This window comes from Phoenix dactylifera, chromosome 18 (assembly GCF_051530095.1).
Source record: "Phoenix dactylifera cultivar Ajwa chromosome 18, Ajwa_hap1_PhDact_Kaust_v1.1, whole genome shotgun sequence".
NCBI lineage: Eukaryota > Viridiplantae > Streptophyta > Magnoliopsida > Arecales > Arecaceae > Phoenix > Phoenix dactylifera.
Window position 1 is genome coordinate 7,820,983 of NC_143207.1, and position 27,390 is coordinate 7,848,372.

General features: G+C 38.7%; 1 non-coding gene and 1 pseudogene across 1 annotated transcript; one reads left to right on the forward strand and one right to left on the reverse strand.

The window, feature by feature from the left end:
- Positions 1 to 10,450: 10,450 nt before the first annotated feature.
- Positions 10,451 to 27,339, forward strand: LOC149750884 (uncharacterized; annotated as a pseudogene).
- On the reverse strand, positions 10,535 to 10,643 carry LOC120104812 (small nucleolar RNA R71). Its single transcript, XR_005507176.2, has one exon. It is a non-coding gene; the product is annotated as a small nucleolar RNA R71 (small nucleolar RNA).
- Positions 27,340 to 27,390: the final 51 nt, after the last annotated feature.

Genomic DNA, 27,390 nt, shown 5'->3' on the forward strand with positions numbered 1-27,390 from the left:
AATCTGATTTGGGTCCCAAACCAAGTGCCATTTGCCCACATTCAATCAACCCAATTCCAATTCATGTACCACCCAAATCTCACAATCTCTCCAAAATTTTAAAAAATTAGAAGAAAAATTGTATAAAATTTGTCTAAAATATCTAGAAAGTTATCTAAACGTATTGTATCTACGAACCACCCAAATATATTATAACTAAATCACCATATAGAAAACAAATATGGGAAGGAAAAATTATTTTCTTTTAAGAAAGTATTCTTAAGATATTATGTTTTTTATTAGAAATTATTTTTATTTTAGAAAAGTGTGGACTCAAAATTCAGGAATTTTTTTTAAAAATCATAGAAAAATCAAAGACACTATATCATGAATTCCAATTTAATCGGACTCTTCTTAACATATTAATTACTTTCGTATTAAAAATTATTTTCTATTAGGGAATACGAGTTCACATAGGTGTTAGTTTACGTGTGCTAGTGATGTTAGGATCATTATTTTAGACTTCCTCATTAAGAGTTCATAAAAGAAACATTGGAAGGAAGGCTATTTAGAGTCCATCAAAACAAATATGCAAAAAAACTTAGGAAGGAAAGCCATTTGGAGTCCATGAAAAAATATACAAAACATTATGTTGATCCCTATCTAAATCTATTACATTCCAGTAAAAAAAGAACATGTGAAAAAAATCAGAACATGTGAAAAATCATGTTGATCCTTATCTAAATCTATTACATTCCATCAAAAAAAAAGAGCACAAAAAATCACGGAATGGATAACCACGCAGAAAAAAGAGCATGGGAAGGAAAGAGATGTTAGATGTATGCCCTAAAAGCCAATCTGGCGGACACATTATTAATTCTGGGACATAAATTTGTACTTGACTTTATTGTTAGTGAATAATAAAAGGGCATCTTTTCATTCATATTGTTTATGTGTCTATGAATCGTCCAAGAAATTAATAAGATGATGATACATATTCTCAAGAGTTGAGAATTTGAGCCATGTATCATTGGTGATTAATTTCTAAATGCTCCTAATCAATGGATCATCACGAGGATGGTGATCGATCCGATCAGTGCACAGATCGCTTTCCTTATGGATGGACGAGACTCGAGTCTACAGTGTAGGGACACTGAAGTGATAGTGCAGGTGCTTGTTAGAGAGCAAAGGTCCAAGGTTGTGACCGATCTTCGGAAACTCTCACGCGTGATCGTGTGACGAAGCGTGGCTCTCCGTCCGGAGGCGTATAGAGATGCGTGCTCTGATAGGTATACATGGGTGTCATCCTATTTTTAATAGAACCGAACCCATGTAGGAGTGGAGACTCCCCCTAACAGTGGTATCAGAGCCAGGTTATGTAGATTAAGATTAGGATTAAATTTTTAAAAGCATTTTAGATCTGAAATTTAAGGAATTATGCTTGCTAAAATTTATGTATGCAGAATTTTCAGCTTGCTGATTTTTCTGCATGCTGATTTTTGGATGCTTAGATTATTGATTCTAATGCTTTAATAATATGATTACAAATATTTAGAATCAAATCTTGCATGATCAGCAAGTCATGAGATGAAGTAATCAGTTAAATTATAGATCTGAAAATAATTTTTATGCATGTGATGCATATGGTGATGATGATGGATGGATCCTTTGAATGTGCTGAAATGTTCTGCGATGTTCTGTGATGCATGTAATTTTAATTTTTAGATGCCTGCGTGCATCTTAAATTCATGTATTAGAGACCTGCGTGTCTCATGAAAAGGGTTGTAATTTATTTTTATTTTTATTTAATTTTTAAAGCAATCTGGGATGTAATCTGTGATGTGTGTTGCACATCGATGGTTGATCGATATATACATCAACAAGCTCAATATGCGCGGATCGAGATCAAGGGTTGATTGAAGATGGATCAAGGAGTTGATCACAATTGGACCTAGAGGATCAAGATCAAGTCAAGAGTTGAAGACGATCAAACCAATTGACGTGCATGTGCTTGTAAAATGACCCCATCCTGGATCCATGATCATCACCATTTAATTTTTATTTTGATAAATGCCTGGATGTTTAATGCTTATGTCTATGCGGGTAAATTTATATTTGCATGAGATGTGAATACGCGATCGAGTGAGACCTAAATATAAACCTCCCTAATCAGTCGAGAGTGAACCAACATGAGTTAGTCATATTAGATTAATTGATCTAATTGGTGTCTAGGCAAGCCTAAAAGGTGGTTACTTAATTAGGACCTTACTCTCCGAGTAAGGGAAGCCTCCCACCTGCTTACCTGGCCAATTGTTCGATTATCTCTTATGAAGAACTCAAATTGTAAATACTAAGACATGATTATGCAATATTAAGTCCATAGGTCTTCCACCGTAGTAGAGCTGCTAAGGTCTTTCCGGTGTTGATTTATCTTGGTTGGACACAGTGGGCAAGTTGCATCGGGGGACTGGACCTCTCTATTAGACATGAGATGTTGCGGGGTAAAGGTGGGGTTGGGCACCAATAACTGTTAGGTGAGGACCCAATGACGACTTTATTTCTGCGGTTATACGGTGGGTTTGACTTAACTAAGTAATGGGGCCAATAACTGTTAGGTGAGGTCTTCATCACTTAGAGACCAAGTACCACTGCAATATGCTTGAGAAGCATTGTACAAGAGTTGTACACTCGTCCATTTATATGTCACCAATAACTGTTAGGTGAGGCGGCATGTAAATCGGTGAGACCGCAGTACCCACTAGAAATCCTAGTCGCGTAGGGTTTTCGTTTCTCCATCAAAAAAGTATGAGGGATTCGAGAAAATAGTGAGAGCATATTTGTTTTAAAAGATCCTAAAATAAATAGAGTTCAAGTACAAAGTCTAACTAGAATCTTTACTCTCTACAGATCATAATGTCAGCTTCGAACCCTTTGACCCGTATCCTTGAGACCAACCGACTGACCGGAATCAATTACAAAGACTGGCTTAGAAACTTGAAAATTGTTTTGAGTTGCGAGAAATTAGGGTATGTGTTCGAGAATGACATCCCCAGGTTACCATCACGTCCGACCGATGATCGGCATGAGATGCATGAAAAATGGACGGACGATGACATTAGAGTCAAGTGCTACATCATGGCATCCATGACTAATGAACTTCAATGCCAGCATGAGAACATGAAGACTGCTAGGGAAATACTGGCACACCTGCAAGAGTTGTATGGTGAGCAAAGCCGCACTACACGCTTTGAAGTATCCAAGAGGCTCTTCAAGGCAAAGATGCGCGAGGGGCAGTCTGTCCATGATCACTGTCTGACTATGATCAAGGACTTAGAGGAGCTTGAGAAGCTCGGTATGACCATGCATAAGGAACTGCAGATAGATTTGATCCTGCAATCCCTACCTGATTCATTTAGGAGGCTGGCGGAAGGTGCAGTGACCCTTCCGGTAGGCAACGGGGCAAGTGTTGCTGCTGTAGCTGTGGGCATCTATTCTCTGCGATTACGGTCTGGATTTAGTTTATTGCTTAGAGACTGTTATTATGTCCCTGCTGCTAGCAGAAATTTGATTTCTGTTTCATGTTTAGCACAGGATGGTCATATTTTGACATTTGACAAAGCTGCTGTTCTATTTATTTCAGAAATAAATTAGTTGCACGTGGTTTCATGATTGACAGTCTCTATCACTTGCATGTTGATGTGTCTGTGAATGTGTCTGAGCAAGTAGTGAATGCCATAGGATCGAAAAGATCCAGAGATGAGATAAACTAGAAGTATTTATGGCACCTCAGGCTTGGCCATATTGGAGAGGACAGAATGAACAAAATGGAGAAAGATGGGCTTCTCGGCCCATTGACTTCCGAGTCATATCCAGTTTGTGAGTCTTGTCTTCAGGGAAAAATAGCTAGATTGCCCTTTGTAGGACATGGGGAGAGGACCATGAAAATACTTACCCTGGTACACACTGATGTGTATGGCCCATTTGATGTGTCAGCCAGGGATCGTTATTCGTACTTCATTACCTTTACTGATAACTATTCACGATATAGGTATGTGTATCTTATGAGATACAAATCTAAGTCTTTTGAAAAGTTCAAAGAATTCAGAAATGAAGTAGAAAAACAGACTAGAAAAATCCTTAAGGTTCTTCGATCAGATCGAGGAGGAGAATACCTTAGTGAAAAATTCCAGAACTATCTCAAGAAGAATGGCATAGTCTCACAATGGATGCCTCCGAGTACACCTCAACTTAACAGGGTGTCAGAAAGGAGGAATCGGACTCTATTGGATATGGTCCGATCCATGATGAGCTTCACAAATCTGCCTATGTTTCTTTGGGGAGATGCCTTATTATCCACAATTTATTTACTGAATAGAGTTCTCTCTAAATCCGTTCCTACCACACCGTATGAGATATGACATGGCAAGAAGTCGAGTCTTGGTCATCTTAAGATTTGGGGATATCCGGCCCACGTCAAACGACAACAGACGGACAAGTTAGAGTCTAGGACCATAAGTGCTCGTTTCATAGGATATCCTAAAGAGTCATTAGGATACAATTTTTACGTCTCAGATGATCACAATGTGTTTGTGAGCCGACATGCCATCTTTTTGGAAAAACAGTTTATCCTTGATAGAGACAGTGGGAGAAAAATTGAGCTTGAAGAGAAAGTCTCTGAAAAGCAACGAGTAATGGATCCTATAGAACCTATTCACATAGAGCCAGTACACGTAGTACCTCCTCCACCTCGTAGATCAAGTAGAGTCTCCCATCCTCCTGATAGATACTTAGGTATACTAGTAGAGGATACCGAAGAAATGTTCCTCATGGGAGATAGGGAATATGTACAGGATCCTAATACCTACAACGAGGCGATATCTGATATCGATTCCGAGAAATGGCTGGAAGCTATGAAGTCAGAGATGGACTCCATATATTCCAACCAAGTCTGGACCTTGGTAGATCCATCAGAAGGTGTAGTACCTATTGGATGCAAATTGATCTACAAAAGGAAGATAGGTTCGGATAGAAAGGTAGAGACCTATAAGGCAAGGCTAGTGGCGAAAGGGTATAGTCAGTGCGAAGGCATTGACTATCAAGAGACCTTTTCACCTGTAACCATGCTGAAATCTATTCGAACATTGCTTGCCATTGCAGCATTCCATGATTAAGAAATATGGCAGATGGATGTGAAAACTGCTTTCCTGAATGGATATTTTGATGAAGATATTTATATGGAGTAGCCTTTGGGTTTCACTTTCAGTGATGGTGATCACAAGGTCTGCAAGCTGCAAAGGTCCATCTATGGACAGAAGCAAGCATCTCGGAGTTGGAACACTCGTTTCAATGATGCGATCAAATTGTTTGATTTCATCAAAAACGAAGAGGAACCGTGTGTTTACAAGAAGGTTAGTGGGAGTGCTGTCGTGTTTCTCGTACTGTACGTGGACGACATCCTCCTAATTGGGAATGATATTTTCATGCTAACCTCGGTCAAGGTCTGGTTATCAAAAGAGTTCTTCATGAAAGATCTTGGGGAAGCATCCTACATTTTGGGGATTAATGTCTATAGAGATAGATCTAAAAGAATGCTTGGCCTATCACAGAAGATGTACATTGAGGAGGTACTGAAGAGGTTCAGTATGGAAAACTTCAAGAGGGGTCTATTACCCCTAAGGCATGGGATTCATCTCTCCAAGAAGATGTGCCCCAACACATCTGAAGAGATTCAACGCATGAACAAGATTCCTTATGCTTCGGCAATAGGAAGCCTCATGTATGTCATGCTGTGTACACGACCTGATATAGCCCTTGCTGTGAGTGTCACTAGCAGATATTAGTCGAATCCAGGCAAAGAGCACTGGACTGCTGTGAAGAACATTCTTATGTACTTAAGAAGAACTAAAGATTTGTTCTTGGTTTTTGGAGGATCATCAGAGTTAAAGGTAGAAGGATACACAGATTCAAACTTCATGACTGATATTGATGATAGAAAGTCTACATCTAGATATGTGTTCTTGTGCAATGGTGGTACGGTAAATTGGAAAAGTTCCAAACAACCGATTATTGCTGATTCTACCATGGAAGCTGAGTATATCGCCGCCTCTGAAGCTGCAAAGGAAGCCTTCTGGTTCAAGAAATTCATTACAAAGTTAGATGTAATGCCATCAGATGCCATCATACTCTACTGCGATAATAATGGAGCCATAGCTCTTGTTAAGAAGCCAAGGTCTCATCAGAAGTCCAAGCATATAGAGCGGCGCTTTTACCTCATACGCGATTACCTCGAGAAGAAATATGTCGAGGTGCAGAGTAGACTCCACGGACAATGTGGCGGACCCGCTCACTAAGCAGTTAAATCAGTAGAAGACTGAAGCCCACCTTGAGAAGATGGGTCTTAGATATATGTCTAATTGGCTTTAGTACAAGTGGAAGATTATTAAATATATGCCCTAGAAGCCAATCTAGCGGACACATTATTAATTCTGGGACATAAATTTGTACTTGACTTTATTGTTATTGAATAATAAAAGGGCATCTTTTCATTCATATTGTTTATGTGTCTATGAATCGTCCAAGAATTAATAAGATGATGATACATATTCTCAAGAGTTGAGAATTTGAGCCATGTATCATTAGTGATTAATTTCTAAATGCTCCTGATCAATGGATCATCACGAGGACGGTGATCGATCCGATCAGTGCACAGATCGCTTTCCTTATGGATGGACGAGACTCGAGTCCACAGTGTAGGGACACTGAAATGATAGTGCAGGTGCTTGTTAGAGAACAAGGGTACTGCGCGTGACCAAAACAAGAAGTCACTTAGATGTCTATCCACTCGTCAGTACTTGCTTGATGTTGCAGTAGTGTGACTGGTCCTTTGACCTGCGGTGCTTCGGCTACTCACAGTGAGGTTATTGTAGTTTGACTACACATATACATGGTCTCTAGTCATATGAGTTCTTGTAGTGTAGATTGGCTGCAGTAGGTTCACTGTAGGAGTAGGGTATGCACTTACATGGAATCTATCGACCTTGATAGAAGAGGAGTGATCCTATGTAATTTATTAGACTGAGTTCTAAGATCTTGGCCAGGGCAGTAATGTACAGTGAAGAAAGAGTTCTCCACTATTGGACTCAAGTCAAATAAATCTAGACATATGACAGACGACGGGGTTTGACGAGTTATTCATGACCTCCGGTCTGTAGGGATCCACGATAGAAGGATTGTATCATACGATAACTGCACCTAAAGGTTCATCATTCTATTCTGCTGGGTAGCCACTATATACTGCTAGGTGTCATTGGTGGATGATGAGACTCACAGGGATCATCTCGATGGTCGATAATCCCTGGTGAGTTGAGTTGGAATTGTTTTAACCCATTGAAAGGAGTTTTCAATGATATTGTGATAGAGATCGTAATATATCTCGCTACCAGTCAGAATAAAACCTATGGGGTCACACACATTAGAAGTATTAACCGATCCGATGGTTGAATTGTGATTAAGAATCACATATGATCAACTAGATTGATAAATGGATAACCCGCTAAGAGTTAGTGGTTAGAAGAAGGAACAATTGCAATCGGATTGCAATTTAATTTAATTAATTGGATTTAATTAATTGGACTTGATCACGAGTCCTACTTGGAGTAGGATCCTTGGAGTCCAAATTGGATTAGGATTTCAAATTAAATTAGAGTCATACTTGGAGTAGGATTTCTAAAGTCCTAATTGCCTTAGGGCTGAAATTTAATAAGTTCTAATTAGATTAGGATTTTCTTAAGTTCTAATTAATTTTAATTTTAATCTAATTAATTAAAAGACTTCTAATTGGATTAGGATTGAAGAGTTCAATGGAATCTTGGTTCAATTAAATCCTAATTGAATTAGGATTTGGAATGAAAGAAAGGGTGCACCTAGTCCTTTTTAAAAGGGACTAAACCACCTAGTCCTTTTTAAAAGGGACTAACCTCCACCTAGATCGCCCCCACCCTGGCGATGCATTCTCAGCTCCCCTCCGTGTCCGCCTCTTCCGCCTTCTCAGTCTCCCGCGCACAATCCCAGGCACCCATTCCTCCTCCTCTCCACGCAGAATCAGGGAATCCATCGCCGGGGTGGGGGCGATCTATATAAAGGGAGAAGGAGTTCTCGTCCGGGGTTCACACAAAAACAGGGAAGGAAGAAGAGTGGAGCTGGGCTGCTGTAGTGGAAAGAAAAAAAAAAGTGTAGAGAGAAACAGGGGATGCCCTGTTTCTGTTATTAAAAAAAAAAGAGTAAGAAAGAGAGAGGAAGATGATGAGCTAAAGTACTTGGTGATGGGTGAAGGAAGATCCTTTGGTGTACCAAGTTCATGATGTAAATTCTAATCCTTTGCTTTATACGATCTATCTTTTGATTATGTTATGATTCTTATATGTTGAAAATTCTTTTATGATTTATGCTTATTGATACATGTTTTCCTCAATTATTTGATTCATCGTAGACATTCTAAGGCACGTTGAATGCTTAAAAAGAGAATTCATGTTATCAAGAACATACTCAATAATTAAATTTTATCTACTTATAATTTTTAAAAGAAAACAAAAGAATCATAGAATTTATTGCATGAACTTGATATTATTAAAGGAGATTCTGGATCCCTACACCATCTTGATCTATCCAAACTTCGATTGTCTATTTACTGGTTTATTTTATATTTGCAAACCATCATCTTAATCCACAAGTTTATTGAATCAATTAATCTGAAAATTAAGCTAATAATCTATAGATCGTTCCCTGAGGAATCGACCTCGGACTTCCGAGTTATACTACTTGTACGATTCTCCTGCACTTGGGAGAACAATTTTTCGAAAGCACCAAGTTTTTGGCGCCGTTGCCGGAGAACGGCTGAGTTATTAGCATAATTTTAGATTTAATTTTTACCTTAGTAGTTAGTATTTATCTTTTGAAAAAAAAAAACTTTACTACTATTTTTAATTCCCTACATAGTCTGCATCAAACTCTAATATCATAGAAATTAACCGTCTGATTTGACTCAAATTTGGTTAGCTAGTGCAAGACACATTGTTCAATAATCTGAACGGTCTGATTGATATTCTGAGACTTTTAAGACCATTAGATTAATACGAAACCTTGCTACTTTCTGTTTTGAATTTTTTGCATTTATTTTTTTTAGAATCAGAATTTCATTGTTATTATATCTCATTAACCCTTGTTGCTAATTCATTAACCCTTGTTGCTAATTGAAAATTGAAGAAAAAAAAACTTTAAGAAAAGATAAAGGGTGATTATTTAGAAATTTAAAAAAAGAGGGAAAACCTAAAATTTCAAATTTTAAATTTCAAATTTCAACTCATAAAATTTTAAAAAAAGAAATAAATAATTTGCTTGATCACCTATTCAATGAAATTTAATGTCATGTCATAAAACATTAAAAAAAAAATCTCTTGATTGTTGCATATAGTATAAGGCATCAGCATAAAATATTCTAAGGGCTGAACCCATTAAAAAAGATAAGGTCGGAATTTCATCACTCGTCCTTAGCCCAAAAATCACCCCAATGCATAAATATCCTAAGCTTAACTAAAATCAACTAAACGTTGGCCCCTAAGGACATTCGAGCTCAATAGGACGAAGACCACCAAAAGTTGCACCAATTTCGCTCTATGGCCCAGTCGATATCTAGGCAAGCTTTGTCCCTCTAAGGGAGACAGTCTCTGTTCGAGGAAAGTGGGTTTTAAGTGGGACCCTTGCTAAACGCATCGTGACCCCTCCACTTACCTGGGAGCTTATCTGGTCGACTAGGTTACTAGATCGGATTGGAGGCTTAGGTGTCCTCTTCAAACCAGTTAGGAGCTATCTAGAAATTTAAGAAAAACATTAGAAATTAAGGTGTAATGTTTTGATGCATGCTTGATTGTGAATAGATTTTTGTTTTTCTGTATTAGGTTGTCCTTTTAGATATCTTTAGGTAGCACTTATATTAAAAAAAAAAATAAAAATAAAAAACAAGAGAGAAAAATATTTTGCATGCTAAAGTGGAATAGGGACGACACCGGTCGATTAAGTCGTACAGCTTTAGATCATCCCTTAGGACATACCCCTGAAATTCTTTCGCAGTATCTCACACCTTGTGAGATGGCTGATTTAAATGAAGATGCGGGGAGTCACCACAATCGAGAACGAGAACCCCATGTTATGACTCTAAGACAATACCTACAACCGGCTAGGACTAGTCAGCCTTTATGCATAATTTTTCCTAATAATGTAGGACATTTTGATATCAAACCAAGGGTAATCCAATTGCTGCCCAAGTTTCATGGGTTAGAGTCCGAAAGTCCATATCTTCATTTAAAGGATTTTGAAGAATTGAGCCTTACATTTAGAGGGCCAAACGTCACCGAGGATGTCCTCAAGTTGACATTGTTCCCTTTCTCTCTAAAAGATAAGGCCAAAACATGGCTAAACTCCTTGCGACCTAGATCAATAAGAACTTGGCAAGATATGCAGAGAGAATTTTTAAAGAAGTTCTTTCCCACACAAAGGACCAACTTTTTGAAAAGACATATCAGCAATTTCCAACAAAAAGATAATGAAATATTTTATGAATGTTGGGAAAGATTTAAAGACCTTCTTCTCTCATGCCCTCATCACGGGTTCGAAACCTGGAGAACTATTAGCTTCTTTTATGAAGGTTTATCTCCACAGTTGAAACAGTTTGTAGAGACCATGTGCAATGGTAGATTTTTAGAAAAACAACCTGATGAGGCATGGAAATATTTGGATTCCCTTGCTGAGACTGCCCAACTTTGGGATAACGGGGATAGAAACACCAAGTCTTTACCTAAGCCTACTAGCTCTGTACAGGGAGGCCTTTACAACCTCAGAACTGAGGATGATCTTCATGCTAAAATAGCAGCCCTCACTAGAAAAGTAGAAGAAATTGAGCTCAGGAAGGTTGAGCTTGTCAAGACTATAGAGCTTAGAAATGAGTGTTGTGGTATCTACGATATGTCGGGTCATACCACTACAGATTGCCCCACCATACCGGCATTCAAAGAAGTCTTGCACGATCAAGCAAATGCTATGAACTCCTACCAAAAGCCTTATAACGATCCATACTCGAATACCTATAACCCTGGTTGGAAGAATCATCCAAATTTTAGGTGGAGAAACGATCATCCTTAACAGTCACACCATTCAGCTCCTCCACCTGCACATCCTACTTTTGCACCACCCTCCCAAAAGTCGAATATCGAGGACACCTTGCAATCTATACAAACTTTTCTACAAGGTCAAGCTAATATCAATGCTCAAAATACTCGAAATTTTGAAGATATAAGGAACCAATTGTCAATGTTGACTACCGTCCTAAGTACCCAAGAGAAGGGTAAGCTTCCAGCTCAACCCCAACCTAACCCACAAGTGCACGGTAGTAATAATGCGGCTCCTTCTAGTTCGCATACAGAACATGCAAAGAGCATCATGACTTTGCGTAATAGAAAAGTCATTGATCAGACCATTCCATTGAGACCGCAGGTCACTTCTAATTCTAATGCTCCCAAAGTCGATGAAAGGGACAAAGAAGAAGTTGAGGTCCCAACTTCTACCGAGAAAGTTGAATGTCCTTTTCCCCCACCTTTTCCACAACGGTTAAAGCCGTTGCAAAAGCTCGAACCTAATTCTGAAATTCTTGAGCTTTTCAAGCAAGTAAAGATCAACATACCTCTTCTTGATGCAATCAAACAAGTACCCTCATATGCCAAATTTTTGAAGGACTTGTGTACTGTCAAGCGCCGATTAAATGTTAAGAAGAAGGCATTTTTAACTGAAAATATGAGTGCTATTTTGCAGCACAACATTCTCCCTAAATTTAAGGATCCAGGTTGCCCAACTATCTCATGCATCATAGGCAACTTTAGGATACAAGCATTGTTAGATTTAGGGGCAAGTGTGAATTTGTTGCCATATTTTGTATATGAGCAACTTGGTTTAGGTGAGTTGAAGCCAACCTCCGTCACTTTGCAATTAGCTGACAGGTCAGTTAAAATTCCAAGGGGGATTATCGAGGATGTATTAGTCCAAGTAGATAAGTTCACTTTTCTGTCGATTTTATCGTATTGGACACACATCCGGCTTCGAACTCACAATCTCAGATTCCAGTCATTTTAGGACGTCCATTCCTTGCAACTTCTAATGCATTGATTAATTGTAGGAAAGGCGTCATGAAGCTTTCTTTTGGTAACATGACCTTAGAACTGAACATTTTTAATGTGTGAAACAACCTAATGATCCCGAAGAGAGTAAGGAGGTTGATTGGGTTGAAACTACTGCAGAAGAATATTTGTTAGCTAAAGCAATTAACGACCCATCTGATGATAGCTTAATTGATTGGTGTCCTAATGGAACCAATGATGGTGATTTGTCAGTCACACCTATTATGGATAATCTGGATATTAAGATGGTCACTGGGTGGAGACCAAAAGTAGGAGAATTTGAGAAGTTGCCACCTCGAGAAGCAAAGATAGTACCATCCCATGAGCAAGTACCTAAGCTCGAGTTAAAACCTTTACCGAAGGAACTCAAGTATGCCTTTCTTGGATCCGAGGATACTTACCCTATAATCATCTCGTCTGATCTTAATCATGACCAAGAAAGAAAATTACTTGGTGTTCTAAAAAATCATAAAGGAGCCTTAGGGTGGTCTATTGTCGACTTGAAGAGAATTAGCCCCTTAATTTGCACGCACCGGATATATTTGGAGGACAATACCAAAACCACAAGGCAAATGCAACGAAGGTTAAATCCTACGATGAGAGATGTGGTTAAGGCAGAAGTCCTCAAGTTGCTTGACGTAGGTATTATTTACTCAATTTCCGACAGCAAGTGGATAAGCCCTACTCAAGTCGTTGTTGGAATTTGTATCCTAAATGTCAATCGTCAGCATATTGATGATTGAATTTTGTAAATGAATTGACAAATTAATAAAGTGTTATTTGGCATTATTCATCATTTCATCTTCAAATGAACTCTTATATGATGAAGTCCTTAGGACTTATGTTATGATAAAGGAGGATTTATCTTTGAGTCCTTAAACTTGTTTGCGACGAAATGATATGTTGTTACTAGGACGACAACATTATCGAGATTAGGTCGTTGTGTGACATATACATTGGTTGTCCTCTTAACCAAGGAGTGTGGAGACACTGGTATGCCACACAAGTGAAGTGTAGAAGTACATTTCACTAAACGTGACCAATTCCGGAACGCTCTACTGTCGAGAGATGTTCCGAGTGGATATGGGTATAAGTTTGGCCCTCTGACCTGAGACCGCAACCTGTGACTAGCAAGCAACTCACTGTACTTTGGTACCGGACTACCTGAATTTCTAATTCAGTGACGGAAGGTCACTGGGTGCAGTCAAGTACTTGCGTAGTCAGTTGTGAGTCAAGATGGAATTGACCCCTCCTGAAAACAGGAGATAATGTCTTGTGATTAATTTAGCAAAACCTTGGCCAGGGTAATCCCAGTGAGGAGTCACGGGATATCTAAAGTTAATCACATAATGGATGTACTAATTATAGGGTTGACAGTGAGCTCTAAGTCATCCTGGCATTAGGAGTCAAAGGGATTGAATTATACAGTAACCATAGTTCAGGGTTCCAGAATATTTGCTTCGCATATATTCGACCTATCCGGACGTCGGGTACCATTGCTAGATGGTCACATCGATTAGTATAGAAAATTGTTCCTATACTACCGGCTTAGGTTCAAACCTATGAGGTCACACGCATAGAAGATTCCTGATTGATCAAGAAAACTGATGAATGATTAAGAATCATTCAGGGGTAATTTGGTCAATTTGATTGGCAAATTATCTTATAAAATAATTAAAGTAATTATTGAAGGATTAATTAGTAATTAAATTACTAATAAACTCAATTTGATTGAGTAATTGTGCTAAGGATGAGCCAAATTGAATTGGATTCAAGTTTGGGCTCAATCAGGATTTTGACCTGATTGGATTAGGACCAAAAAGGACTTAAGCTGATCAAATTAATTTTAAATTAATTTGTTCTTAATTGGGGATTGATCTAATTGAATTAGGTCCAACACAAAGTAATAATTCAATTTGATTGAGTTTGCATGAGCCAAAATTGAATTGGATTCAATTTGAGCTCAATCAATTGGATTCAATTTGAGCTCAATCAGGGTCTGACCTGATTAGATTGGGTTCAACCAAATTGCTTTGTTTTAATTCGGGTTTGACCAAATTTGATTAGGTGCAACCCAAGGGGATTAGGCTCAGATGATGTGGCAATTATTGGTGACATGGAATTGGATTTCATGAATTTTAAATAAACCAAAATTATTGCATGGCACATGGACCCATTGCTTGACACATGGCGACATTGTTTGTTATTTGAATTTAAATTCAAACATTAAGCAATGTGTTAAATAATTTTAATCACTCAAACCATCAGCCAAGGTGGCGTCTGAATTTTTGAATGGATTAAATTCGAATTTCAAGAGGTGATTTCGAAATTATGAAGTGTTTTACCTTGCCGCATGGATTTCAAATTCCTTCCCTCTTGCACATGTGTTTAAAATTTGAATTTAAATCAGATTTGGTTGAGATCTGATTTGGGTTGTTCCTATCCTTTGCATGTGCCAACTAAAAGAGGTTTTCTAAAAATAAATTTCGAATTTTGAATGAAAATTCGGAGGCCATTAAAAGGGGTCAAATATGGGCACCAAAAATACATCAATTGCAGCCTTCTTCCTCACCCGCCTCCTCCTCCTCTTCTTCTCCATTTTAGATAGGGTTTTCAAGGTGAATATCTAGAAGATTCAAGATCAGATCTGAGTCCTCTACTTCCCTTACAAACCTCATCTCTATCTGCTTCAAGACGATTGATCAAGAGTTGATTGAATTCCGGCGGGCAGATTTCAGCTTTCAAGTGTTCTGTAGCTGCTAGCACTGTTGCGGAAGAAGATCCTTCAGGACTTCGCGTGTACTTCTCGTAGAGGCCATTCGTGTGCGTGGCTGCAAAGTCAAGAATCAGATTCACAACTTTCATCCATCATAAAAGGTATTAATCTAGCATTAATCATTTATTATGGTGTCAAGTTCTAGGTCCAATTCTCCGAGGTTTTACCCTCTTTTGGGGCTCCTCACGGAGATATCTCCAGAATTCATTCGATGGATATTCGGAGATTAATTGGAATAGAGTTCTTAAGTTTCAGATCTGATAGTTAATCATGCATAAAAGTTTTAGCATAATTGTTTAAACGATTCCGGCATAATCCCATGTGTTCTTAAGGTGCTGATTTCTAGATTTGATCTTGTAAGCATGCATGAATTAAATTGTTTGATTCGGTTTTTCCGCTGCGTTTTAAAACTTAAAAAGAACTACGTATGGCTTGATCCCCCTTATGAAGGGGTACGTAGGCAACCTGATCAGGTTCAGCCATGGTTTTCAAAAAAAAAAAAATTCAGCATGCTAAACACCGAAGAACCTAGGATAAACTTTCAGTGGTATCAGAGCCAGGTTTATGTTTAAACTTTTATGTTTTAATTCTTGCAATTAAATCTGAAATTATTAACATGTTTAGATTAGATCTAAAGTGCTTTTTATGATTGATTTAATTGCTGATTATGCATGATTAAGTAGATCTGAAATTTTGGATGCATATGATGCATGTTTGTGTTAGGATTAGTAACATGAATAAATCTGAAATCATAATATTGTTTAGATTTGATCTAAATAAAGTTTATGATTCATATGATCTCTGATTTTAATGAACAAATCAGATCTTAAAATAAAAGTGAAAAAACAAATACATAAGATGTATGTTGTTTGTATTAATTCATGTTGTTATGTATATGTGATGCATGAACATAAAACATAATGACTTAAACATGAATTAAATCTGATTACATGTGATTAATTACAAAAACTCAGATCTGAAAATGTGTTTTAAGAACTGAAAGATTGTAATTAATATGTAATTAAAAAGAAATATGCAATGATCAAAACTTTCATAAGTCTAAACTTAATTGAGAATTAAGTGTTATGAAATAGAATTGTAACTCAATTAATTGACATTGCATAATTCTTTGGGCATATGGGTTAGCTTGAATCAAGTTCTTAGGATTGGGTTAGACCTAAGGTTAGAATCAAACATGGTCTAATTAGAGTTAATTGATCAAATCTAATTAAGTAGTAACTAGATTAAGTCAAGGAAACTCTAGGTTAAATACAAAAGTTGTAGATTGATCAATTCCATGTCTTTGATTAGACCAAGATGGAACTTGATTTAGGCTCAGAGGTGTAGCCCGAGTCATTTGAGTAATCAAATCGAAATTGATTAACCAGTCGGTGTCTAAGGTAAGTTTGGCAGTTTTGACCGGTGGTTTTTAATTGGGAGCTACTCGCACTGATTCGTCTTTGTCGAGTTAATGGCATATCCCTTCCACCGATCTCACTTACCTGGCCGACATGGTCAATCACATTTTGATTGGATCACTTAATGATTCGAGTTAGTCCATGCCTTAAGGAAAATCAGTATGACTGATTTAGGTGTCTCCTTAACCGGTTTGAGTCTAATCTGATTTGGTGAAGTCAGTGGGAGAAATTAGACTAACCGGATCTTCTCATCTATCCTAATTATGAAATCCTCTAAAATTATTAGGTCCTTAAAATGAAATGGTTATGGAGATAACTAGGTCATAGCCTCCCATTAAGTTGGGTGATAATGGGTCCAATGTTTTGATAATTATTGGAGGCGCCACACGCCTGGTACTTATCAAGCATTGGAATTGTCATTCAATATATGATGAGTTAAGTGTACCTTCAATAGGCGGTCAGGTGAGCCGAGCCACACTCGGGCTTGGTCGTCTATTAATTGATTAGACTTAACCCTATCATTTAATGGTTGGACCTGACTAGGGTATTCGGTGGAGGCGCCACACGCCTGCCGGAAAACCTAGGGCAAAATCATCACTAGAAGTTGCTTGGTGAAGCAATTGGTTAAGAACCTACCAATAGGTGCATATGGGTTGGCCGAGCCACACTCGGGCCTATATGGGATCTATTGGGTTCTAGTGCCCACTAAAGAATTAGGAGTAATTTTTCGAATTAGAGGTAGAGGCTACCAATTTGTATAAAATAGTGGGAATATCTTTAGACTAAAGTCCAAGTCTACTGTGTTTAGTCAATTCATATACTAATAGCCAAATTTTCTTTTTATGCAGAAATGGCCACTAATTTATCACTTCGCTCATTGTTGGACAATGACAAGTTGACTGGACAATGACAACTTGAACCCAAGTCTGACAAATGTTTCTTTGTTGGTTACCCTAAAGAAACTAAAGGATATTACTTCTACTTTGCTGAAGAACAAAAGTTGTTCGTAAGCAATAGAGCAATTTTCTTAGAAAAGGAATTCCTTGGTGAAGGAACAAATAGCTCTAATGTTGAGCTTAGAGAAGTTCAACATGTAGAAGATCCGACACCATCTACTGAACCAGTTGAGTCGGATTAAATTAGATCAGATCCAGAACCCATATTAGATGCACCATTAAGGCGATCGGGTAGAGTACCACGTCAGCCGGACAGATACTACGGTTTCTTGGTCCGGGATGGGGATCCTATCGAACTTGATGAAAACGATGAGGATCCGATCACATATATGGATGCAATGCAGAGGTATGACTCTGATAAATGGCTTGGAGCCATGCAATCCGAAATGGAATCCATGAAGGTCAATGATGTTTGGACATTAGTTGACCCACCCGAAGGAATTAAATCCATAGGGTGTAAGTGGATATTCAAAAGGAAACGGGGCGCAGACGGAAAGGTAGAGACTTATAAAGCCCGTTTGGTTGCCAAGGGTTATCGTCAACGTTATGGTATTGACTATGACGAGACGTTTTCTCCTGTGGCAATGCTCAAGTCCATTCGGATTGTGCTTGCGATAGCAGCACATTTAGACTATGAAATCTGGCAAATGGATGTAAAGACCGCAATTCTAAATGGAGATTTAGAAGAGGAAGTGTATATGATACAACCTGAAGGTTTTACATCTGCAGATGAGTCTAAAGTGTGCAAGCTTCAAAAATCCATTTATGGATTAAAGCAAGCTTCACGGAGTTGGAATATACGTTTTGATAAGGTAATCAAAACATATGGCTTCATTAAGAATGAAGAGGAACCTTGCATTTATAAATGGGCAAATGGTTCAGTTATTATATTCCTTATTTTGTATGTGGATGACATTCTTTTAATCGGGAATGACATTCCTGCATTACAAGGAATAAAGGTTTGGCTATCATCTCAATTTGCCATGAAGGATTTGGGAGAAGCATCTTACATCCTAGGGATGAAGATCTATAGAGATAGATCTAGAAGATTGCTTGGATTATCCCAATCCACTTACATTGATACTATACTGAAGAGGTTCAGTATGATTAATTCCAAGAAAGGCTATCTTCCGATGGGCCATGGAATTAACCTCTCTAAAAGGGATTGTCCGACAACCCCTCAAGAAAGAGAAAGTATGGATAGAATTCCATATGCTTCGGCAGTGGGATCTATAATGTATGCCATGACATGTACTAGACCAGACGTGGCATACTCACTAGGAGTAGTGAGCAGATACCAGTCTGATCCAGGTAGCAACCACTGGAAGGTTGTAAAAACCATCCTTAAGTATTTGAGAAATACTAAAGATCAGTGGCTTGTCTATGGTGATTCTGACTTAAAACTTGAGGGATATACTGATTCAAGTTTTCAGTCAGATCAAGATGATAGCAAGAGCGTGTCAGGATATATCTTCACTCTTAAGGGTGGGGCCATCTGCTGGAAGAGTTCCAAGCAGCATACAGTGGCAGATTCTACATGTGAAGCAGAATATATCGCAGCATCTGATGCCGCCAAGGAAGCTGTATGGTTGCGGAAGTTCATCACCGAGCTTGGAGTGACACCCTCCATTGATGGTCCAGTGCCTGTATTTTGTGACAATACTGGGGCCATAGCTCAAGCAAGAGAACCCAAAGCACATCAGCGGACCAAGCATATTCTACGTCGCTACCACCTGGTTCGAGAGATCATCGATCGAGGTGATATTGATCTTCAGAAGATTGACACAAAAGAAAATCTGGCTGACCCATTTACCAAAGTCCTCGGCATCAAAGAGTTCGACGAACACAAGTCGAAGATGGGTATTAGATACTGTGCCGATTGGCATTAGGCTAAGTGGGAGTTGTTGGAATTTGTATCCTAAATGTCAATCGTCAGCATATTGATGATTGAATTTTGTAAATGAATTGACAAATTAATAAAGTGTTATTTGGCATTATTCATCATTTCATCTTCAAATGAACTCTTATATGATGAAGTCCTTAGGACTTATGTTATGATACAGAAGGATTTATCTTTGAGTCCTTAAACTTGTTTGCGACGAAATGATATGTTGTTACTAGGACGACAACATTATCGAGATTCGGTCGTTGTGTGACATATATGTTGGTTGTCCTCTTAACCAAGGAGTGTGGAGACACTGGTATGCCACACAAGTGAAGTGTAGAAGTACATTTCACTAAACGTGACCAATTCCGGAACGCTCTACTGTCGAGAGATGTTCCGAGTGGATATGGGTATAAGTTTGGCCCTCTGACCTGAGACCGCAACCTGTGACTAGCAAGCAACTCACTGTACTTTGGTACCGGACTACCTGAATTTCTAATTCAGTGACGGAAGGTCACTGGGTGCAGTCAAGTACTTGCGTAGTCAGTTGTGAGTCAAGATGGAATTGACCCCTCCTGAAAACAGGAGATAATGTCTTGTGATTAATTTAGCAAAACCTTGGCCAGGGTAATCCCAGTGAGGAGTCACGGGATATCTAAAGTTAATCACATAATGGATGTACTAATTATAGGGTTGACAGTGAGCTCTAAGTCATCCTGGCATTAGGAGTCAAAGGGATTGAATTATACAGTAACCATAGTTCAGGGTTCCAGAATATTTGCTTCGCATATATTCGACCTATCCGGACGTCGGGTACCATTGCTTGATGGTCACATCGATTAGTGTAGAAAATTGTTCCTATACTACCGGCTTAGGTTCGAACCTATGAGGTCACACGCATAGAAGATTCCTGATTGATCAAGAAAGCTGATGAATGATTAAGAATCATTCTGGGGTAATTTGGTCAATTTGATTGGCAAATTATCTTATAAAATAATTAAAGTAATTATTGAAGGATTAATTAGTAATTAAATTACTAATAAACTCAATTTGATTGAGTAATTGTGCTAAGGATGAGCCAAATTGAATTGGATTCAAGTTTGGGCTCAATCAGGATTTTGACCTGATTGGATTAGGACCAAAAAGGACTTAAGCTGATCAAATTAATTTTAAATTAATTTGTTCTTAATTGGGGATTGACCTAATTGAATTAGGTCCAACACAAAGTAATAATTCAATTTGATTGAGTTTGCATGAGCCAAAATTGAATTGGATTCAATTTGAGCTCAATCAGGGTCTGACCTGATTAGATTGGGTTCAACCAAATTGCTTTGTTTTAATTCGGGTTTGACCAAATTTGATTAGGTGCAACCCAAGGGGATTAGGCTCAGATGATGTGGCAATTATTGGTGACATGGAATTGGATTTCATGAATTTTAAATAAACCAAAATTATTGCATGGCATATGGACCCATTGCTTGACACATGGCGACATTGTTTGTTATTTGAATTTAAATTCAAACATTAAGCAATGTGTTAAATGATTTTAATCACTCAAACCATCAGCCTAGGTGGCGTCTGAATTTTTGAATGGATTAAATTCGAATTTCAAGAGGTGATTTCGAAATTATGAAGTGTTTTATCTTGCCGCATGGATTTCAAATTCCTTCCCTCTTGCACATGTGTTTAAAATTTGAATTTAAATCAGATTTGGTTGAGATCTGATTTGGGTTGTTCCTATCCTTTGCATGTGCCAACTAAAAGAGGTTTTCTGAAAATAAATTTCGAATTTTGAATGAAAATTCGGAGGCCATTAAAAGGGGTCAAACATGGGCACCAAAAATACATCAATTGCAGCCTTCTTCCTCACCCGCCTCCTCCTCCTCTTCTTCTCCATTTTAGATAGGGTTTTCAAGGTGAATATCTAGAAGATTCAAGATCAGATCTGAGTCCTCTACTTCCCTTACAAACCTCATCTCTATCTGCTTCAAGACGATTGATCAAGAGTTGATTGAATCCCGGCGGGCAGATTTCAGCTTTCAAGTGTTCTGCAGCTGCTAGCACTGTTGCGGAAGAAGATCCTTCAGGACTTCGCGTGTATTTCTCGTAGAGGCCATTCGTGTGCGTGGCTGCAAAGTCAAGAATCAGATTCACAACTTTCATCCATCATAAAAGATATTAATCTAGCATTAATCATTTATTATGGTGTCAAGGTCTAGGTCCAATTCTCCAAGGTTTTACCCTCTTTTGGGGCTCCTCACGGAGATATCTCCAGAATCCATTCGATGGATATTCGGAGATTAATTGGAATAGAGTTCTTAAGTTTCAGATCTGATAGTTAATCATGCATAAAAGTTTTAGCATAATTGTTTAAACGATTCCGGCATAATCCTATGTGTTCTTAAGGTGCTGATTTCTAGATTTGATCTTGTAAGCATGCATGAATTAAATTATTTGATTCGGTTTTTCCGCTGCGTTTTAAAACTTAAAAAGAACTACGTATGGCTTGATCCCCCTTATGAAGGGTACGTAGGCAACCCGATCAGGTTCAGCCATGGTTTTCAAAAAAAAAAAAAATTCAGCATGCTAAACACCGAAGAACCTAGGATTCACTTTCAGTCGTTCCTAAAAAATCGGATTTGATAGTAGTAGAAAATGAACAAGGTGAACTAGTTCCAACTCGTGTCCCGACAAGTTGGCGCATGTGTGTTGACTACCGAAAACTGAATTTGGTCACACGAAAAGATCACTTTCCTCTACCCTTCCTAGACCAAGTATTGGAGAGGGTTGAAGGGCATGATTTCTATTGTTTTCTTGATGGCTATTCGGGATATTATCAGATTGAAATTTCACCAAAAGATCAAGAGAAGACTACCTTCACTTGTCCTTTTGGCACATTTGCTTTCCGACGAATGCCATTTGGATTGTGTAATGCACCTGCAACATTCCAAAGATGCATGCTCAGCATCTTTGAAGACATGAACGAGAAATTTTTGGAAGTGTTCATGGACGACTTCTCCATTTTTGGCGACACATTTGATGATTGCCTGTCACATTTACAAGCCGTCTTAGCTCGATGTATAAAAAAGAATTTGATACTGAATTGGGAGAAATGCCACTTCATGGTGCCAAAGGGAATTGTCTTAGGACATATTGTTTCATCGAAGGGTATGGAAGTAGATAGAGCTAAGATTGATTTAATTGCTAATCTACCTGCACCCAAGATGGTTAGAGATGTTAGATCATTTTTGGGTCACGCCGGATTTTATAGGAGGTTCATCAAGGACTTTAGTGTCATAGCTCGACCATTATATAACCTCCTATCCCTTGATACACCGTTCAATTGGACTGAAACCTGTCAGGAGGCATTCGAAAAGTTGAAGTCTATGCTTAGCACTGCACCCATCGTGCGACCACCTGATTGGTCATTACCTTTTGAGATTATGTGCGACGCTAGCGACTATGCGATAGGAGCTGTCTTAGGACAACGCAAGAATAATAAACCATATGTCATTTACTACGCAAGCAAAATCTTAAACGATGCTCAAATGAATTACACTACCACCGAGAAGGAATTACTTGCAGTAGTATTTGCCTTAGATAAATTTCGCTCTTATATCCTTGGTGCTCCTATTGTTATCTTCACGGACCATGCGGCACTAAAATATTTGTTGGATAAGAAAGAGGCCAAACCACGCTTAATACGATGGATACTTCTACTTCAAGAATTTGATATCACTATCAAAGATAAAAAGGGAGTAGAGAATGTGGTTGCTGACCATTTATCACGATTAGTTTTTAATGATTCGGTACCACAATTTCCCATCAAGGACTCATTCCCCGAAGAGCAGTTGTTTGCACTTTCTACTATGCCATGGTATGCTGATATTGTAAACTTTCTTGTCACGAACCGGATTCCGGAGCATTGGGGGTCGACAGATAGAAAAATTTTCTTACGCGAAGTAAAGAATTATTACTATGACGAACCCTATTTATTTAAATATTGCAATGACCAAATTTTTAGACGATGCATACCGGATCATGATATACAAAGCGTACTTTCTTTCTGTCACACTGATGCTTGTGGTGGACACTTTGCTTCTAAGAAAATCGCCGCAAAGGTCTTGCAATGTGGTTTCTATTGGCCTACTATGTTCAAAGATGCCCACGAGTTCTGCAGGACATGTGATCCATTCAACGTATTGGAAGTCTAACTCGTAGGCAAATGATGCCTCTTCAATCCATTACTATTATCGAAATTTTCGATTGTTGGGGCATCAATTTTATGGGCCCATTCCCACCGTCTTTTGGATATGAGTACATTTTAGTTGGTGTCGAGTATGTGTCCAAATGGGTAGAAGCTATCGCTTGTAGGACCAATGATCACAAACCTGTCCTGAAGTTTTTAAAAGAAAATATTTTTTCACGATTTGGGATGCCTAAGGTTATAATTAGTGACGGTGGAAAACACTTTTGTAATAAGCCTTTCGAGACCTTATTGAAAAAGTATGGTGTCACCCACAGAGTTGCTACCCCATATCACCCGCAAACTAGTGGCCAAGTAGAATTAGCCAATAGGGAGATCAAGCGTATTTTAGAAAAAAACGGTAAATCCATCAAGAAAAGATTGGTCCTTGAAACTATCAGATGCATTATGGGCCTATCGGACTGCATACAAAACCATTCTTGGCATGTCTTCCTACCGGTTAGTCTACGGAAAAGCGTGTCATCTGCCTGTAGAAATAGAACATAAATTGTATTGGGCAATTAGAAAATTAAATTTTGATTTACAAGATGCCGGTCTAACTAGAAAATTGCAATTGAACGAGCTTAATGAGATTCGCAGAGATGCTTATGACAATGCTAAAATTTGCAAAGAACGAATGAAGATCTTACATGATAAATCAATTTTAAAAAAATCTTTTGAACCTTTGCAAAAAGTTTTTTTATATGATTCCCGCTTACATCTGTTTCCTGGTAAGTTGCGATCGAGATGGACAGGTCCTTACATTATAAAAACTATTTTTCCACATGGGGCGGTTGAGATTGAGAATCCACGGGATGGTAGAATTTTTAAGGTAAATGGACATAGGTTAAAACCTTTTTTTGAGAATTTTGCAGATGAAGAGGACTCCTTTTCCTTGGGGGAGCCTTCTTATGACTGAGCATGAAGGCAAAGGTATGTGTCTATTAGTTAGGATTATTTCTCTAGTTTTGTAGGTTTTATTTTCTGGATATCAACAGCTCAAGGTATTCCTCTTCTCTCCAATATTATTTTCTCTACTGTCTTTCATTATAGTTTTCTTGTATCTATCACATTGAGGACAATGCAATGTTTAAGTTGGGGGGAGGGAAGTATTTAAAAAAAAAAAATTGTTTTTGCATTCTTTTCTAAGCAAATGCATATGTATTTTCATATTGAGTTTGTGCAACTATTAAGGCAAGGAATACATGCATACTATGACTGATCAGAGACCTACTATTAGATCCCCGCACATGTATTTAATGATTATAAGAAGGCCTCAGGAGTTCACATTTGTTTAATGCATTTTTATTAAGCCATATCTGTAAAAGAAGTACAAGTATCCTTGTCCGTACTATAAGGTTCTTGATTTAATTTTCACATAAAGATAGAGGTTGAATACCCCGGCTAGATCATCTAAGTGCCTTATGTTCCGACCTTGGTTGACCTATAGTCACGTTGCAGTCACATTATATGGTTCAGTTTACCTTCTCTATTTTGAAAAAAAAAGAAAAAAAATTTTAAAAAATATAAATAAATAAATAAATAAATAAGGAGATGACAAGTCTAACCTCGTGGCGTAGTCTGGTTCGAGTAATTAAGCCCGAGGGGTGTTTCACCTAATGCCTTGAGCCAACTGGATCAGGAGTCATTGGTCGAAAACTCGCTACATGGACCTTGCTAGAGCCTAAGGGGGTTGGACTATTGCAATCACCATATGTGTTTTAAAAAAAAATAAAATAATAAGCATGAATAGGGTTGGTCAGGCTGAACCCAGTGACATGCGGTAATGGCTGGTTTGACTCCATTGTATTGGACCTTTGTGTACTTTGGATATTTAGTTGGGATTGATAGCTCCTTCTTTTTATGCAAACTATTCTTGACAATTTTAGACAACATGAGATATTCCGAAAATTTGATGGATCAGGCTCTAATAAACTGTAGTAAACACTTGTGAACTTGAGTAGTACACCTAAAATTCAAGCGGTACCATGTTGTGGTGGAGGTATTAGGACTCTGAGAAAGTCATACTATTTTATGCACACTATACTTTCATATTTTCCTTGCTTTCAAAGTTGCCGTGCTTGAAAATATATATTAATTAATTACATGTGTATTAGCTTAGGCTTTATGTTATATTTTTAGGATCTCATGTCATATCATTCATGATGTTTGTGGGTAACATCCCTGAAAACCCTCACAAGACAACACTCGTCCACTAGGATAACCTAGGGGTTTAACGGCTTGTTGCACGTGCTAAGTGCAACCGTCATGCCCTACGAAAATGGGTACGTATCTTAGTTTTGTATCTTCGGCTTCAATAAAATAATAATAATAATAATAATAAACAAAGTCATAGGTTAGACTACATTTTTTTTGTGCCCTCATTTTATCGTTTGCTCGTTAATTGCTAGAGACTAGCAATAAGCTAGTTGGGGGGTGTGATGAGAGCACAAAAGTGCGATCTACACGCAGCTTAAATTAATATTATTGCTAATAAATAATGATAAAAGTGTTACATTAATATTATATTTTTGTGGGGTGCAGGTGATCGTAAATCAAAGAAAAAATACGCATTAGGTCCAAAAAGATGCATCACCACGGATGACCAGCCAACCGTATGAGTCAACCCAGCTGCACACTAGAAAGAGGCTAGGTTCAATCGTCCAGTTCACTGCAACCAAAACCTAGCAGCCAGCAGCCTGTGCATCTCATCCCGATAGAGCCCTCATGCAACCCATTCTCTTCTCCCGTGTGTGGATTTTCCAAATCTCACTCATCCCGAATCTCAGCACCATCCGTGCGTCTTCCTCACATTCCACGTGTTTCATCACCTCCCAGCAACCCGTCTGCCTCCTCTTCATCCACCCGCGATCAACGCCATTTGCCTCCTCCACTGATTTCTCACATCCCAGCATCCCGCGGCAATCTTCTTCAGCAATCCCGTGTCCGTGCAACCTCCCAAGATCCCCCTTCTACCAGCTCCTCCGCATCTCATCCTAGCAAAGAACCAGTTTATGAGTCCGTGATTGCAGCCCGCGATCAGCCTCCTCCAGCATCCGCGGCTTCATCCGTCCGCTCCTCCCGCAGGTCCCGTGATCAGTGCCCAGCTTTCTCCTCCATTCCAACGATCGTGAGCATCTCGGCGCCATTCACCCCCTCCGTTCCAGCATCCCAGCTCCTTCAGATCAGATTCTTAGCATCCCGCATCCAGCAGCACGCGGCCGTTCGGAGATCCAACTCCAGTGATCCCGCCGCATCATCCTCTCCCGTTTCTCGCCATCAAGGAGCCACCAACCCCCTCCTCCGTGATCCGCCCAGCAATCCCACGGCCAGCTCTCGGAGATCCAATCCCAGTGATCACGCGATGCATTCTTAGCTCCCCTCCGTGTCCGCCTCTTCTGCCTTCTCAGTCTCCCGCGCACAATCCCAGGCACCCATTCCTCCTCCTCTCCACGCAGAATCAGGGAATCCATCGTCGGGGTGGGGGCGATCTATATAAAGGGAGAAGGAGTTCTCGTCCGGGGTTCCCACAAAAACAGGGAAGGAAGAAGAGTGGAGCCGGGCTGCTGTAGTGGAAAGAAAAAAAAAAGTGTAGAGAGAAACAGGGGATGCCCTGTTTCTGTTATTAAAAAAAAAAAGAGTGAGAAAGAGAGAGGAAGATGATGAGCTAAAGTACTTGGTGATGGGTGAAGGAAGATCCTTTGGTGTACCAAGTTCATGATGTAAATTCTAATCCTTTGCTTTATACGATCTATCTTTTGATTATGTTATGATTCTTATATGTTGAAAATTCTTTTATGATTTATGCTTATTGATACATGTTTTCCTCAATTATTTGATTCATCGTAGACATTCTAAGGCACGTTGAATGCTTAAAAAGAGAATTCATGTTATCAAGAACATACTCAA